Source organism: Panthera pardus, unplaced genomic scaffold (genome assembly GCF_024362965.1).
Source record: "Panthera pardus isolate Hobbes unplaced genomic scaffold, ASM2436296v1 HiC_scaffold_25, whole genome shotgun sequence".
NCBI lineage: Eukaryota > Metazoa > Chordata > Mammalia > Carnivora > Felidae > Panthera > Panthera pardus.
This window is the reverse complement of record NW_026526821.1, coordinates 53,081,368-53,099,069: the sequence shown is the minus strand read 5'-3', so window position 1 is coordinate 53,099,069 and position 17,702 is coordinate 53,081,368. Positions and strand designations below refer to the sequence as shown.

The window sequence follows — 17,702 nt, the reverse complement described above, 5'->3', positions numbered from 1 at the left end:
AATTTAGAAATAACCAAAGCCCAGGAACAATTGTGATTGCTCCAAGAGCTTACCTTCTAGGCCCTAATTCTCATGTGAGAGCATTTTCCAAATACAAGTTACTTTTCCAAACCAAAACATTTAACAGTCAAAAATTACACTGAGGTCATCAACCAAACACAGAGAATTGCATAAATGTGGTGTAGGTGAGAGCAGAGTGTATACAGAGGAAAAAGAGAGAGACAGAGAGAGAGAGAGAGAGAGAGAGAGAGAGAGAACAAAAGCCCTCTGGTTTCAGCTTTTGGGCTGTCCAAACTCAGCTGGACCAATCTCCATTGGCTGGCCAGAACCCATTGGCTGTAAACCACCAGCCTTCCTTCAGGATGATTCACCTCTCTCTATGCACTGGACCAGCTCCACCAACATCTCTGCCATCTTCATGGGCTCCTTGGCCTTCTCCTCGGCCTTCTTATTCCTTTTGGTCACTCTGCCTTTGACTCCATCATTTGGATTCTGAAGATGATTCAGGGTGCTCTCCTCTGAGGCCTCCCCTCCACCTGTGTTTTTATTTGGATGACCATATTGTCCATCTGCCATAGTTTGCTGCTTCTGCATGTATGCTCTCCCCCACTCCTGGGTGAGGGCCACATTGTCATCCAGCATCTCATTGATGACTGGCAGCAGGAGCTGTTGGAAATCTTCCTCAGGCTCCAGCACTTTCACCTCCTCCAGCTCTGCCAGCTCGAGGACATCGAAGGGCCATATTCTCTCCCACTTCTCCAGAATTTTGCTATCAATGTCTGCAACAAAGAAAGAGAGATGTGATTTGTTGAAAATTTAAATTTTATGTGACACACTATCTGATGTAACCTGTCTGGTCATTTTTTTTGGACAGCCCAACTTAGCCCGACTCCTAGAATAGGAGACTTGATCTTGGTATTCTGTACAAATTGATGTAATACCATGATGCATTTCAGGGGATTCTGGGCATAGGAAGAGATATTTGCAAAGGCTCTTGAGGGGCTGGAGAATGACAGGAGGACTGTCTGCATTGGACCCTAATGTGCACAGGGACTGGGTATTTTTGAACTTCATAAGTTGTCTTGCTATAAATTCATTTCAGTAGCTGACCTGACAAGTGTATGAGGTCAAAACCTTTCCAGGTGTAATAAAAAAATTACCATGCTAATAAAAGTATTTATTTTCTTGAAAAGACAAAAAAATTAACATAATTTTTTCCAAACCATTACAAAAATTTGAAGAAGACAGAATACTTCCAAACTCATTTTAAGAGGCCAGTATTACTCTGATAACAAATCCAGATGAGGATACTACAAAAAAAGAACTACAGGTAAGTATCCTTGATGAATATAGACATAAAAAAACTCAACAAAATTAAATTCAAACAGCAAATCAATTTCAATGGCACATTAAAATGGCCATACACCAAGATCTATATATATATATATATATATATATATATATATATATATATATATCTGAAGTATATATATTTTCCATATGTATTTCATATTACATATGATGAAATATACATATATATCTCATAAGAATATTATTCACCCATTAAAAAGAAGGAAATCCTGCCATTTGTGAGAACATGGTTGGACCTTGAATACATTTCACTAAGTGAAATAAGCCTCTAGAGAAAGATAAATACTGCCTACTATCTTTCTACATGGAATCAAAAATAAATTTAAATACATAAAAACATAGAGTAGACTGGTGGTTGCCAGGGGCTGGAGAGTGGGGGGAATGGGGAAATGGTGGTCAAAGTGTATAGACTTTCACATGTAAGTTGAGCAAATTCCAAAGATCTAATATACAGTATGTGAGTTAAAAATACTGTATTGTACACTTGGAAGTTTATAAGGTTCTCACCATAACAACAACACCATGGTAACTATGCAAGGTGAAGGATATATTAACTAACTTTATTGTGGTAAACATTTTGCAGAGTATGTGTATTGTTATCACACTGTATACCTTAGACTTACACAATTATGATGTTAATTACAGCTTAATAAAATTGGAGAAAAACATGTATAATAACGATGTTTGCAAGAGAAAAAAATATATATGTATACACACAGTTCAATTCTATAACTTTGTATTTATGATGTGATAATCATTAGCCTAAAATTACCCATGACATTAAAATTCTGTACAAGGTTTTGACACAGAAATTAAGATAGAATACCAATTTAAAAATGTTTGGAATGCTGTATCCCGTGTTGAAAAGTATAAAAAAGATATTTTTCTTTTAAGAGTATGGAACATTATGCCAAAGGCAATGACTTCCCATAAGGAGAACTTCAATCTCGAAGGCATTCCTGTTTCTAGAATAACAGTCTTTACATTTCTGTTACTTTGTCAAATGAAAGGCATTTCTCAGATTTAACAAAACACCGTACACTCAAAATGCCATTTGCTTATTTTAAGATGCAAACATCTTTAGGATGTGAACTCTTAAATGGCACTTCAGTGATTCAGTGTCTTGACCACATGAACAGGGAACCCTTCTATAATATGCATCCTGAAATGGATCATCATGGCTGCTTCCAAGCAATTAGAACCAAGTTCTGTTCATCACTCTTCATCTAATTTGGCTGGTCCTTGTTAAAATCAACACAAGAACTTTTTGTTGCATTGATGTACAAGTAAACTCATGCAGTTGTACCCAAGTGACAAATTGGCAAAGCAATAGTATAGGCTGAGAGTGATTTGCAATACTTACCAGGAGCCAAGTTGTAACATGCTAATGATATTCCACTCTCAGGTTCAAATTGGACTGGAGATCATTTAATGTCTCCTTGGAAAAGAGCTCAAAGAAACCCAAGAAACTCAAAGATCTGGAGATCTTCCAGACTGTCTAAGAAAACACATGTGAATATTAAACATCTCTTTTCAGAAGAGTTGCCTCAAACATTAGTTTATGCCCCTAAAGAAAACTGTGAGAAATCCAACTAGGTTGGGATTCTAGCAGGATGGGACATATTTGAAAACAGGCAGCTAAAGTTTCATATCTGAAGTCTTTGAACTTCTAACCAACTTGAGAACTGAAAGGAGGGAGCTCTATTGTTCCTTTCCATCCCGCCCCACCAAATAATAACAAACACCAACTAAACATTTATTGTTGAAAGAGATCAGACTTGAGCAACCTGCTCCTTATAAGCAATTACCTTTTCCTGCCCTCTCCTGCTTCTGCTTTCTCTCCTCTTCCTTCTGCCATGGTTGTTGAGTGCATCTCAAATGCCAAGCAAGTACTGAATTCTAAAGACAGCCCTTTATTAGTTACACTTTTTCAGAAGAAAGAGTGATTAAGTCTATGTCAAACCTGGCTAGTATGTAAAAAATCTAAAAGTCACATCCAGCTATGATCTTAACCATAGTCTTCATGCTTGGGAAAAAATTGAGAAAAGTGTTATCTCTGATCTTGCATTTGTTGCGTTTCCTGCAAAGAATGTCTTTTTTTTTCCCTTTTCTCTGTCTGAACTATCATCCTGTTCACCCCTTAAAGACTACCTGTAATGTCCTTTTCAAAGCCCCCCTGTTAGGGTGGGTCCTTGCCAGGTACTATGTGTATGTCCCTGGTCTATCTATGGCACTTATCCAAATCTTCCCTGGCACTGCCTGTCCTCTCCTCTACAACTTTTTAAAAAAAATTTTTTAATGTTTGTTTATTTTTGAGAGAGAGAGAGAGAGAGAGAGAGAGAGAGAGAAAGAGAGAAACATACAGAGAGAGAGAGAGAGAGAGAGAGAGAACAAGCAGGAGAGGGGCAGAGAGAGAGGGAGACACAGAATCTGAAGCAGGCTCCAGGCTCCGAGCTGTCAGCACAGAGCCTGATGTAAGGCTTGAACTCATGAACCGTGAGATCATGGACCTGAGCCAAAGTTGGATGATTGACCAACTGAGCCACCCAGACAACCCTAGATATTTTTATTTAAAATTTATTTACTTATCTTGAGAGAGAGAGAGAGAGAGAGAGAGAGAGAGAGAAAGCTGGGGAGAGGCAGAGAGAGAGAGAGAGAGAGAGAGAGAGAGAGAGAGAGAGAGAATCCCAATCCGGCTCCACGCTGTCAGTGCAGATCCCAACATGGGGCTGAGAACCCACAAACTGTGAGATCACAACCTGAACCAAAATCAAGAGCCAGCTGCTTAACTGACGGAGTCTCCCAGGCCTCTCCTGTCCTCTGTATCTTGAGCTTCCTGAGGCCAGAAGCCATTTCTCACCCATCTTTGTATCTCCCAACAACTAAATGCAATTGTCAAGGGTGGAGGCTTGATAGAACTTCTCAAGTAATAAGTTCAAGTATATATTTTGTTTGTTTTCTACACACATTCTGCAATTAGCAGTGTCTACAGCCACCTCTTAGTGGATCATGAGAGGGCTTATAAAATGTTCAGAAATTTTGTGAGCCCAGTGTTAAACACAGCCATTATTAAAATTTAAATTACATAAGCCTACAATGAAATGGATTTTATTAAAAAGTAATAAATGCTAAAAAAAACATGACTTCCTCATGATTTTACATTGTGCTAATATCTCGCCTCTTGAGATTATTCCTATTTATTGCATATGCATGGTGGAAACGCTATAGAGGGATGGTTGTCTACACATCTCTTCTTGTCTCTGCATGCAGTGATACCAGCCTAGCAGCTTGAAATCTGCCACGGGTGGAACATTTGCTCCTCAGACATTGGCAAAACTGCAAGTCAGGGGTCACCTACTTCCACTCCAGAGACTAGCTAATGCACTATGTACCTATTCTGAAATCAATTCTCCCCTAACCACATTTAGTACTCTCATAATCCTATTTTCTTTTTTTTTTAATGTTTATTTATTTTTGAGACAGAGACAGAGCATGAATAGGGGAGGGGCAGAGAGAGAGGGAGACACAGAATATGAAACAGGCTTCAGGCTCTGAGCTGTCAGCACAGAGCCTGACGTGGGGCTTGAACCCACCAACTGTGAGATTATGACCTGAGTTGAAGTCAGACTCTTAACCGACTGAGCCACCCAGGCGCCCCATCATAATCCCATTTTCTAATTCACTAAACATGACACCAGAATTCTTTCTACATAAAGACTGGTAATAGTCAAAGATTTATAATATAGAAAAATGCATTTTAGCCCTAAAGAGGCACCAAACACATTATGTTCTTGTACTGACAAAAGTCAGTATAGACTCTTGCAACGCCACAAGGTTATGATAATGGATTCAATTTTTATTATACAATCATGAAAAAATTATCTCTGTCATTTGAGCTCTAAGTTTCTTGAAAGCTAAGAAAGACGGAGGTCCTCCCTATAATTTTTCACCAGAGTATAAAATGAATAAAATAGAAAGCATTTTCCTGTCAGTTGAATCACTATGCTGAATTCTTTTTTAAGAGAAAAAAAGGTTTAAATACTGCATTTAGAGATTTAATATAGAATAGAGTGAAGCAATAAAAAAGCCAGTGTGCTACTTTATAGGATTACTTCTGAATCTGATTAATTCTCCCTCCCTTCCTCTCCTCCCCTTCCTGTGCCTTCTTTGCTCTCCCTTTTCAAGAAAGACTTTCTCTGAAGTTGGAGGAGCTGAGCAATAAAACAGATCAGGTTTAAGAGAAGCAATAACCCACCTTCAGATTAGCTGTTATAATTCACTTGAAATGTTTGTATGGGGTTATTTGGGGTGAAACAATTCAGGATCCACTTTGTATACAGTCAAGTGCCGCCTTTTCTTGTCTTCAGCAAGAAAAACAAAATGAGAACAAAAAGAAACCTTGTCTTCTACCTGAAAGTTGAGAGAAATTCAAGATCCCAAGAGTTGCTGTTGCCTGTGGTCATTTTCCATTGTTCATTCTATTTTTTTCCCTAATTAATTCCTTTTTCACCTTATCTTGCTCTCTTCAACAATAACGCTTTCCTTTTTAAAATCTGCTTACCTAAGAGTGTTGTGAACCAATTTGGAGTGGTATCTTGATGGAAGTTTTATGAACATTGCTTACTGTAAGTAAAAGACATGGAAGAAGTATGGAGATTATATGTATATAAATATATCCTGCTTTTAAAAAATGAAGTGAAGGTTAACACATTCTCTCAAAGATACATCTACTCAACCAGCGGGGATCTTTCTAATTTTTAACAACTTTATTGATCAAATACCTTTCTTCATACTGGAACAGTGAAAGGAACTTTAGGAAACAAAATGGTTTTATTTTTCTGTCTCCACACTTCTGCTGCCATGAGGAAACTTGGTATATTGGAAATAAAAACACCTGAGTTTCAATAGAAGTCTGGGTTGGAATTTTGCTCTTCCATGTGACTTTCAACAGATCAACCCTTCGTAAGCCTCAATTTTAACATCTGCAAAGTAGGGATAATGGTTTTGTTACCTACACTGGAAGATGAAGAGAGGAAGGAAGTACCTGAAAAATCTTTGTAAATAGCAAAGTGCTCTCACATCGTAAGGTTGCTGTCAATAGTCTGGAATTCGTCTTCTAGAGGTACATCACTGGGAAAAAGATGACATTGACTTTTGAGGGTCTGGAGAAAGATTGCGTCTCGTACTTTCTTCCATGTGACTCGATAGCCTGAGTACCCTTGGTAGTGGCCATTGTAATGAAACAAGACCAACTGGAAAGCTTAATTAGCTCAATAGATACCAAAATAAATTTCTGAGTCTAGAGAACTCTTTCACCATAAAATTAAGATGTTGCAATGTGTGTAAAATGTCGATTACATGAGAGTCTCCTTTTGGTCCACACTGTGAATTGGACAGTAGAGAGGTCACCAACTGTGCCACTGAGAGTGGGCACTTGCAGGGCGATCATTTTCCTCACCTACAGGGTGGACAGGCCCCCTGTATCTGAAGAGGTGTGCAAGCCTCTCCATTGCACACACCTGTGAACAGAACCAGTCTCTCCTGCAGGGGGAATGAATGACAGTGACCAGCCATTGTGGGGAGAAACATTTGGAGGCTTCTCTTTCCAAGATTTAGTTCCAACTGTCTCAGCCCAGATGGGATCTTGGGAAACTGAGAGGCAATTGCCTTTGTATTATCTTGAGTGGATTTTTATTACCCCCTTTCTCAGAGAACTTTCAAAAAAAAAAAAAAAAGAAAGCCCCTTGCTGTTAAAAATAAAACATGCACATACATTAGGGTGTGTTTTTTGACAGGGAGATATTTAGTTGAAAAATATCCAGTGCAGTCCAGGGACTGTTTAGAGGGACTGAGTGGCCTCTTTGGTCTGAGCTGTGTGTGCCAAGTGTCTGGAGGGACTGCAGGATGGAAGTTTCAGTGAGGAAAGCAAAAGTGAGCAAGCCCACTCTGGCAGCATGGGTGCAGGGAGGACACAGAGGGGTAAGCATTTTTTAAGCTGGTGTTGCTGTCGGTTTCTGCTAGGACGGTTCCCACCAGGGCAGCTTCCAACCTGCAGCAGACCCTCTCCCTCCTCATTCATTGCAGCACTGCTCAGGATTCTGGGAAAATTGATTTTCCATTTTTCATTCTTAAACATCACACCACACCTATTTTCTTGCTCCAAAGCTAAGCTTTCTAAAGTCCTGATGTGCATGACGATTCTGACAAATCTACACTTCTACAAATGTGGGGAATGGCTACGGGGAATTCAGCCATGAACATGTTCTGTCTGCCTCTCCTGATGAATGCTTTCAATACTGAATGGCTGTGCTACATGCTACAGACCTGGCTGACTATGCCCTATTGAACGAGAATACCCGTGCCAGCAAGACATTGTAAAGAAACATCCACTCGAAATTTATACAAAATGCCAGCAACAGAAAACTCATCCATCCCCAGTGGGTCATCTAAACAAAAATGAAACATAGAAAATGGAGGTATTTTGATCCCAGTGTCTTCAAAGAAAAATTTCACACAAAGGTACATGCACACACATAGGCACACATGCACACACTGGGACCGTGCACATACACAGACACACATATGCACACACACAGGCACATGCACACACGCAGAAACATATATTCACATACAGACACACATATGCACACACAGGCACATGCACACATAGTCATACATATGCCCACACACGGGCACAGGCACACACACATTGGCACGTGCATGCACACGGAAACACGTGTATACACATAGGCACAGGAACACACAGACACACATATGCACACACAGGCACGTGCATACACAGACACACATAGACACACATATGCACACAAACAGGCACACATATGCACACACATAGGCATAGGCACACACAGAGGCACATGCATGCACACAGACACACATGCATACGCGTAGGCACAGGCACACAGGTGTACACACACAGGGACACATATGCACACACACACAGGCACAGGCACACCCACAGGCACACATATGTACACACATAGGCACAAGCACACATTTGCACACACACAGGCATAGGCACATACAGGCACATGCATGCACACACACACACACACGGGTATACACACAGGCACAGGCACACACACAGGCACACTATGCACACACAAAAACACAAGCATTTGTGCACATTCTTCAAACACAGGTCCTGAAGCTCAAACTTGAATTTGTTAGGAAAAAAAAAAAAGGAAATCTTAACAGACATGAAGCATTTAGTGTGGTATTTAGGTCATTTCGTATTGTGTATAATACATGAATTTTCTCTATTTTTTAAAATTATAATATTTTTAGTTTTTTTGTGCAAACTAAAGCAGATAAGCCTGCCTGGCTAGTACCAGGCTTTCTCTGAAACTGTACTTCTGACATTTGTCCTTCAATGACCTTCCAAACTACACACAAAGAAAGCCATTGTTGGGAGCAGTGAAGAAGAGGGGAGGGCAAGTGCTGATCTCAGTCAACCTCCCACCCTCCCTCGTCCAGTCCTTCCTTCTTTCTTGATCTAATACCACCTAAATTACTGGAACATCTCATTCTAAATGAGTTTTGCAGAAATCAAATTCTAATAATTTATGGGCCATTGCATTCTTAACCTTTTACTGAAGTATACAGTATGCAGAAAATTGCACATATCGTAAAGAAATCCTCACAAATATAATGTCCCCATGTAAACAGCACCTCAAGAAACAGAACATCCCCAGTAATTCCAGAAACCCTCCTTGGGCCCCTTTTAATCACTACTTCCCACCGAGAGGACCACAATTCTGACATCCAACAGTTTATGTTAGCTTTATTTATCTTTATAATTTTTATGAACTATAAATGCTTGTATTTTATTAATGTTTATATTCTAGTCTGTCTGGCTTATTTCACTTACTGCTATGTTTATGAGATTGACCCATATTGGTTTTATTCACATAGTATTATGGTATTCTATTGTATGAATATGCCACAATCTCTTCACCCAACCCACCGGTGATGGATATTCAGGTAATTTCCAGTTTCTGGCTATTACAATTAGTTACACTATGACATGTCTTTTGATGAAAACATGTACACAACCTTAGGGGTATTAACATAAGGGTAGAATTTTGAGTCACGGAGTATGAAAGAGTTCAGCCTTAGTAGACACTGACAAAGAGTTTCCATTTTGTTGGACAAAATGATCCAACAGTGACCAATTTATGCTGGATCTAGAAGTGTCTGAGAGTTACATCCTTAACAATAATTAGTACTTTTTGTCTTTCTAAATTTTTTTTGCTATTATATAGTGGTTTTAATTCCCATTTCACTAATCACTAATGTAATTGAGCATTTTTTCATACACTTAGTGGCTACTTGGATAACCTTATCTTGGGTTCCTATTTCTTATTGATTTGTAGGAGCTCTTTATATTTTGTGGGTAGGAGTCCTTGGTCAAATATGTATGGCTTACTCTATCATTCTCTCTATGATGACTTTTGGTGAATCCAAGTTATTTATGTTAATGTGGTCTAATATATTGTATTTTTTTCTTTTATGATTAGTACATCTCGTGCTAGATCTCTAGTTAAGCAGTTTTTTTTTTGTCTTCCTAAAGTCATGAAGAAGTCCTTTTATGATTTTTTCAAAAAGCTGTATTTTTTCTTTCATATGTGGATCTTTAATCCATCTGGCATTAATCTTTGTGTACGCTGAGAGGTAGGAGTTAGTCACACCTATTAGATATTCCATACAAATATCCATTTAACCTAGTATCCTTTGGAAATCATTATCCTTTTTAAAGCTATACTAGAGTGTTGCCCTGCACATCTTTCATAAACTACTTTCTGACAAGAATGTAAACAAAGAGTATCACACAGTTCCTTACTTTTTCAAACATAAATGAATCATTTCTTTATATCCCAGACTCATTTATTATGAATAAAGAGTTCCTTAGGGAATATTGGATTATATAGATCTATTTGTAACTGCACAAGATGGCATCAATTTTTTAAATATTGTACGTACATTTTTCATCGCTTGTATTAATTATTGTTCTGCTCTTACCCACCAGGATTCTCGGTGACCTCTCCTGCTTCCAGAAGTACCAGTGTAGCCATTCTAATATGCTACTTATAATTTCACATGGAGTAGGAATTAGATGCCATGGGTCAGGTGTCCCAGGCTAGGACAGCTCCATGGCAGGGAGTTTATTGAGGAGTGCAGTTGAATCAAAGTGTGCGGGAGAGTGAAGGCATTGATGGAGCAGAGCCTGAAGCGGGGAGTGAGCACAGTCACATCAAGGGCCTCAGAGGGAGCAGCATGGATCTCAGTTAATGCCATTTCAGTGGAGGGCACTGGGCACCTATACTTTTTCATCAACCACACATTGGATGCTGCCTGACCCTGAGCAAGGCCCTCCAGCTATGAGCAGAGGGCCACCTGAGCTCTGTCCTCATCTGGCAGAGTAGGGGCATCCAACCTGCAGGGCTCTGCCAGCACACAGCAGCATCCACCTCACCAGAATCCCGATTCTTCTGACAGAGCATAGCATGGGAGTTGGGGATAAAGTGCATCAACATCCATGCATGGCTTTGGAATATTGTGGAAACCTTTTTGTCCTGCTTGGAGTTTGTATGCGTCCATATCCTAGGTCTTAGCTGTGTGTTTGGATAATTGATGTTCTGCATATAGGATCACATAACAAATGAGATATTATTCCACTATGTGGGCTTCAAATTAACAAAACACTGCTTTTTATCTGTATGCTAGTGTAACTTGTATTTTAGGTCATGTGACTGAAAATGCTGATTAATTGGGCTGCTTCATTCATTCATGGAGAAATCTACTGTTTTAGGGTGTTTCTAAAGCTAGGCTGTGATCCCACAAGTTCCTAGGTGCCTATAAAATCTCACTTCTAAGTTTTGTGCTGTTTGGTGCCGTGTGGCTTGTCTGGCTCCTACTACAATCACTGGAACTGGGGAGGACCTTTCCTTTAGGAATTGCCCATGGGGCTTGTCCTGGCCACCATATCTTCTTCCACACCAACCAAGCCCAACAGGTCCAGCTCAACCACAGCTTGTCCCTGGAGAAAGTCAAGCAGGAGGAAAAGAGAGTGCTATGAGAACACTACCAATATACTGGTGACTGGAGGAGGTGGTGCCTGTACTGACACCCACCTTGTCGTGTCCCTCGTGATGAGGAGTTGGGCACTAGATAGGCCCTGGCCTCTCCTAATCAGAGTGATGGTCTCAACAGCTGCAAAGTTACCTTGAACTGGGCGTTCTACTAAAGACCTCACATGGCAGTTACAAAATCTTAAAAACTGCGATTATCCCTTTACAAATGAGAACTTGTCTGGAATCACGGAGATAACAAGCAATAGAATGAGAATTGGCCGCCAGGTCAGGTTGCTTTCAAAGCTTAGGGTCACCAGCCTTTTGTTCTGCTGTCTCTTGGCCCTCTCCTCTCTCTCTATCACCCACGTACCTATCACATACACACACACACACACACACACACACACACACACAGCAGATTCTATCCAGTACCATGTTACAGTAAGTTTTGAAATACAAATGTAGGATTTATGAATCAAAAAACTAAATTTTACTTTAGATTTAATGCTTACTTTTAAGTATATGGCAGAAATTTGTGTTATCTATCCATGGAACTGTTTTTTAAAGTAATGATTTTATAAGAAAAATAACAATGCTCTCCATGTAAGTTTGGGAAGTGATAGGAAAAAAAGAAAGATCATAATCACTATAAGTCCATTACCTAGAAAGTTTTGCCAGTTTATTACATTTCACTTAGTGTATTGTCATTTTGTCTTGTGCAGATGTGTTTTGCCATAATTGGGATCATTAGGTCCACAGAGTTTTGATTACTAATTTGTTTCACTTTATATTATACCAGCAGCCTTTTCCATGTCATTAAATATTTCCTGAAGGCTCTTTTTAATGGCTATAAACTGCTTCTTTGTATGAATGTACTATAACTTATTTGTTATTCACCTATTGGTGCATATTTTAGCTGTTCATATTTTTTGCTAGCACATAAGTACCTATGTTGGCTTACAAGTCTTTAATCACATTTCTGATTCTCTCCTAATGATACGTTTGTAGAGTAGACTGGTGGGGTTCATGTGCATGGCAATTTTTAAGGGTCTTTCTATGCCTTGTCAATGACAGTATACACACAGATGACATGTAAACCTGTGCCTCATACAAGCTTCCAATAACTTGCACTGTCCATGCGAACATGGGGAATACATAATACGGGCTATGAAAAGGTATTAGAGAATCAGGTATAATCTTCAGTTAATGAAACAAAGATAAAATACATTTTTAAGCTGCTGAAAAGAAAAGAAGTTTTACTGTTGTTTTAACCAACTCTCTTGACACCACACTCAGGAAATTTCTATCTTTCTAGAAAATAAAACAAAGAAATAAGACTCCTGAAAAAATTATTTTCTGGTTTTGAAGCTAAGGAAGTAGTATGTAAAATCTTTCAGAAGGGATAAGAGCCATACTTCCCATGCATAACATTTTTTAATTAACTTCTTATTTTGAAACAAGAAAGCGCAAAATTATAGCTCGCATCTTTATGGCATTGTGATGCAGAATCCATCTCACAATTGATTACAAGTAAGATGATAAACATCAAGTAAGTAAATCTTTTCAGAATATCTAGTGGTTTTTTTTTTTTTTTCTTACTTACCAAACAAAAAAAACCACATGGGAGAGTTTGTATTAATTCCAACAGCAGAGTGTAAGTGACAATTCTTGAAGTTTGCTTGAATGTTTCAATCACTTTGGCTGCTTTGAATACACAAGGAGAGGCGAAGTTACTGCATTGTATCTTGGAAACGTCGCCAAGTTGAGCTTTAGACACAACCAAGAACCTTATTTTGGGTGTCCTCACTTCTTGAGGCCAGCCATTCTATTTACACCCAAATGCTTCCATCAGTATTCTCGCCTTTGTTTTGTTAACTATGCCTTTGTGAAGTGCTGACTTTGAGTCAGCCCCTCTGACTCAGGGGATCAATTTCCAAATTGTAAAACGTTAATAGCACAATCCCTTCCTTTTCTGATCCTTCTTCAAAGATAATCATCCCTTGGATTTTAAAATTATTACTCCTTTTCTTTCTAACTTTGTCTCCTTTATAATATATACTTCACTTGTGAATGTTTTTGAACTTTGCATAATTAAATTTAATCTTGTTTTGTTTGCTATTAAGTATTCTTCATCATTCTCATATTAATCCTTTATCAGGTATGTGCTCTGTAAAAATGTCCCTTCTGTCTCTCCTCTTTTTATTGATGTGAGTTACTGCTTCCTTAAAGGGCTGGCTCATACTCTTTTTCTTCCAGGAACTCTACCTTGACTATCTGGTATGAACAAAAATATCTTTGGTAGTGAGTGAGGGTGGTCGAGGGTTGGGGGCCAGATACCAGTTTCTACAGCTGTAGATGTTTTCAACATATGTATGTTCTAACGTATGCGTGTGTGTGTGTGTGTGTGAGAGTGTGTGTGTGTATAAATGTATATATGTATATGTGTATACATGAGGTCTGTATGTGCATGTTTGTATATATGTAAATATATATATATATATATATATATATAGTATACATATACTATATATATATATATATATAGTACACATACATACGGGCTTTAGGTCAGCCTCTTTGATTATATATATGGTACATATTATATATATGATTCCATATATAATATGATATATGATGATATTGCACATATGATATATATGATACATATGTAAATCTGTATACACACACACACACACACACACACACACACACCAAGATACAGATTTGTATAGTGTGTATATATATATATATATATATACACACACACACACACACACATACACAGATTGACTGCATATATATGTAAATGTGTATCTATGTGTATGTTTGTGCATATATATCTACCTCTCTCTATATATATATATATCATGATGAGTGAGAAGAAGAGTAATAAAGTTTGGAATATTTGCTCACTCAGGAATTCAGGAACACTAGAAATTATTCGTGCCACATTTCAAAGGAAAGAGAAATATACAGGCTTGTCTTAAGGCCCTTTTCTGGCACAGGCTGCCATTCCCTGAGGTAGGTCACAGGATCTAGACTTGGACGTGTGTATGGAACTGTTTAGTCTTTGGTCTTACTCCTGACTTATCCCAGAATTCTGGGGAACACAATGAAAGAAAAAAAGCAATGAAATCCTTGCTTTGTTCCATGGGATGTTGGTTTGCTCGCTAATGTGAGGGAATCTCCATGTTGAGGGATGTACATGACTCATCCCAGAGCTCTGTGAAAAAAATATTCAAGGCTTCAAGTACAGCTGTGGTCTTCAGTCACCCAGGCAGGTAGGATTTTCTAGATTTGAGAATTTATGCTTGAGATGTATTCATTACTTTGTATACACTAATGTTTTTATTTTGAGAAAAGTACATGAATATATGGACTGTAATCGTTTCATGAATTCAGCCTTGGTTGATAAATTCATTCAGTTCAGAATATGTAAAGCTAGTATGTGTTAGAAGGAAATATTTCGAAAACTGCTTGATATTTATTCCACACTTGCCTAACTCCCACCAATAATTTGTTTAAGAATTATAACATAGCTTGAAAACTCCCAACAATAAAATGCTTTCAAAATGTAGGCTAGTAACATGAGTTATTACAGCACTGAGGGCAGTGAATTAAAATGTACTTTATTCTCGCCAGCAAGGGTTTGGCACTATGAAGGACATGTAACAAAGGGTTAAACAAATCAGAAATACAGTTAAAAGTATCTGATAGATCACTTGCTGTGTAATGGATCTGAATTTTGACAAGGCTCAAAAATAACCAGGTGGTTTTCACACAGGTTGCAGGTTGGACTGAAAGGGCGGGCCTACGCCGGCCGACTCCATCTTGTTCTGTGTTCTCCACCTTGAGTGACTATGTCCCCGACATGACCCCTTTTCCGGGAAATTCACAGAAACCTCAGACTGCGCCTCCTCCCCTTGAGTAACCTCCCGCTCACCCGTTCAAACTTTCTGATCAAAACACGCCCAGCGACCTGCGTAACAGGACTCCGACCCTTCCCCAACCAATCGGCTGAGGCCACGACCCTTCCCCAGCCAATCGGCTGAGGCCACAGCCATTACCTCACCAACTGCCCCTAGACCCCTATAAAACCTTTGTGCTTTTGAAACTCGCTCTCTCTCCCTGGTATCTCACCGCTGCGTCGGTGCAGGTAGGGGATTGAGCTCGAGCTAGCTCGAATAAAGGTTCTTTTGCTTTTGCATCGGACTCGGCTCCCTAGTGGTCTTTGGGGATCACGAATTCTGGGCATAACAGGACAGCTTTGCATTGCCCTTGTCAAGGGAGGGAGCCCGTAAGATTCTGCATTGCAAATGGACCTGGAGCGAGCCTTTAAGAGGACATCATGTGCTAGTATTGGATTCCATGGATCTTCTCAGGGCACCCTGTCCCAGGAGGCGTGCATGTCACTGACACTCAGATCTAGAACTGAGAAGGAGAGAATTTCAATTACTTGTATCCTGGGTTGAGAAACCTAAAACTACGTAGATCTCCATGAGAAGTGCTCACAAGTACCACGTTCAGTCCTACGAGGATGCCTGGCAAGTGGCCATAATGGCAAGGAATGTCACTCAATGGGGTGATTCATCTGAATGAACTCAGGCAGAAACTCAGTCACCCCAGCTGCTGGGTTCTTCTTTCTCTTCTATTCTTTTGTTCCAAACTGCTCAGCCAAAACACAGCATTACTCTTTCATGCATGACATCTCAAAAGCTCTGCATTTATTCAGGAGTTCACTGGCAACAAATATAAATGATTGGAAAAATAGCCTCTGATGGTATTTTCCCTCTGTAAATTCCATCTGTTACTTTTCAAATACTCTGGAGGCTAAAATGTGATTTGAGCCATTTCTCTTTCACTCTCTTTTTCTTTGAAGTTGACAAAGCCATGCTGTTCTTGTGAGCTCACTGGCTAATCACATTTCTTTTGACTTGATTGCTTCCCAACCAAAAATTACAGAACTTTGTAAACTAAAAAAGAAAAATTTATAAGAACAAAATTATGTTCAGGTCAAGCTACATAAAAAATCTTATTATCAATACAGAAGAGATAGTTTGCCACCAAACAAACAAAGAAACAAAAATAAAGCAAAAGCAAAGCCCCGGTCCCCCCAAAAAAAACAAAAACAAAAACAAATATTTTCCAAACTAGGGTATAAATTCTAACTGAACTAAACAGACACCCAACTTGGCCAACTTAAAAACACATCCATCATATTTAGTGTCTTTGGCAGGATGATGATATGTAGGACTACAAACATTCCTTAAATCATCAGTATACAATCATCTAAATATTAGGAACAGTTGACCCACTCCCTGGGACAGTTATGAGTGTGGCACTGTCAGCTGTGGCCTCTTATACAGGTGGTGGCCCAGAGCTAAGCACACTGACAGTAAATGACAACCCAGTTCAAGGGGTTCCTGGAGGATGGCCACAGTCTTGGTTCATGGGAGAGGCTGATGACTCCCTTCCTTATTCTCCACAATGTGCTTATCCATCAGCAACCTTTCTTGGGATCCTCACTGGCACACAGCTCCAAGCTGACAGAGTGCTAGATAAAGGGCAACTTGATAGACACACCCTCAGCTCTGTTCTAAAAATAAACTTCTAGGGGCGCCTGGGTGGCTCAGTTTGTTCAACTTCTGACTTTTGATTTCGGCGCAGGTCATGACCTGTTTATGAATGTGAGCCCAAAATAGGGCTCTGCGTTGACAGCACAGAGCCTGCTTGGTATGCTCTTTCCCTCTTTCTCTCTCTGCTCTTCCCCTATGCTCTCTCTCTCTCTCAAAATAAGTAAATTAAAAAACATTTAAAAAATTAAAATAAAAGAAAAAGAAACTGCTAGAAGCCATGGCCGATCTTTGTACTGGGGACCGGTCTTACAGCAGCCGTAGCCACCCATGAGCCCTGGGTGGATGTAGAGGTGGTTGAGGACACAAATGTGTGTCTGCAGGGTTTCCTTCTGCACCCTGGCGCCAAGCATGCCTGAGGAGCTGGCCATCATTGTGCTCCTGCGGCACAGATTTCTCAGAGGAAAGCGTCCTCTGGGAGGGAGAAAGGACCGCTGACCCATTAAAGTAGCCTGAGGGGCAAGGCATGCTCAGTGGCGCTTGCGCGGTCCCCGGCCTAAATCCGCTAAATCCGCTGCGATTTTTCTTCCCTCATTCTCTCAAAGCCACGACACATTTCAGAGTATGCACAAGAAATACACTTGCCAGTCTCTACTCAAGATTT

At 39.6% G+C, this 17,702-nt stretch overlaps 1 pseudogene; it reads right to left on the bottom strand.

The window, feature by feature from the left end:
* Nucleotides 1–357: 357 nt before the first annotated feature.
* On the bottom strand, nucleotides 358–17,472 carry LOC109254571 (MORF4 family-associated protein 1-like; annotated as a pseudogene).
* Between the last annotated feature and the right edge of the window lie 230 nt (nucleotides 17,473–17,702).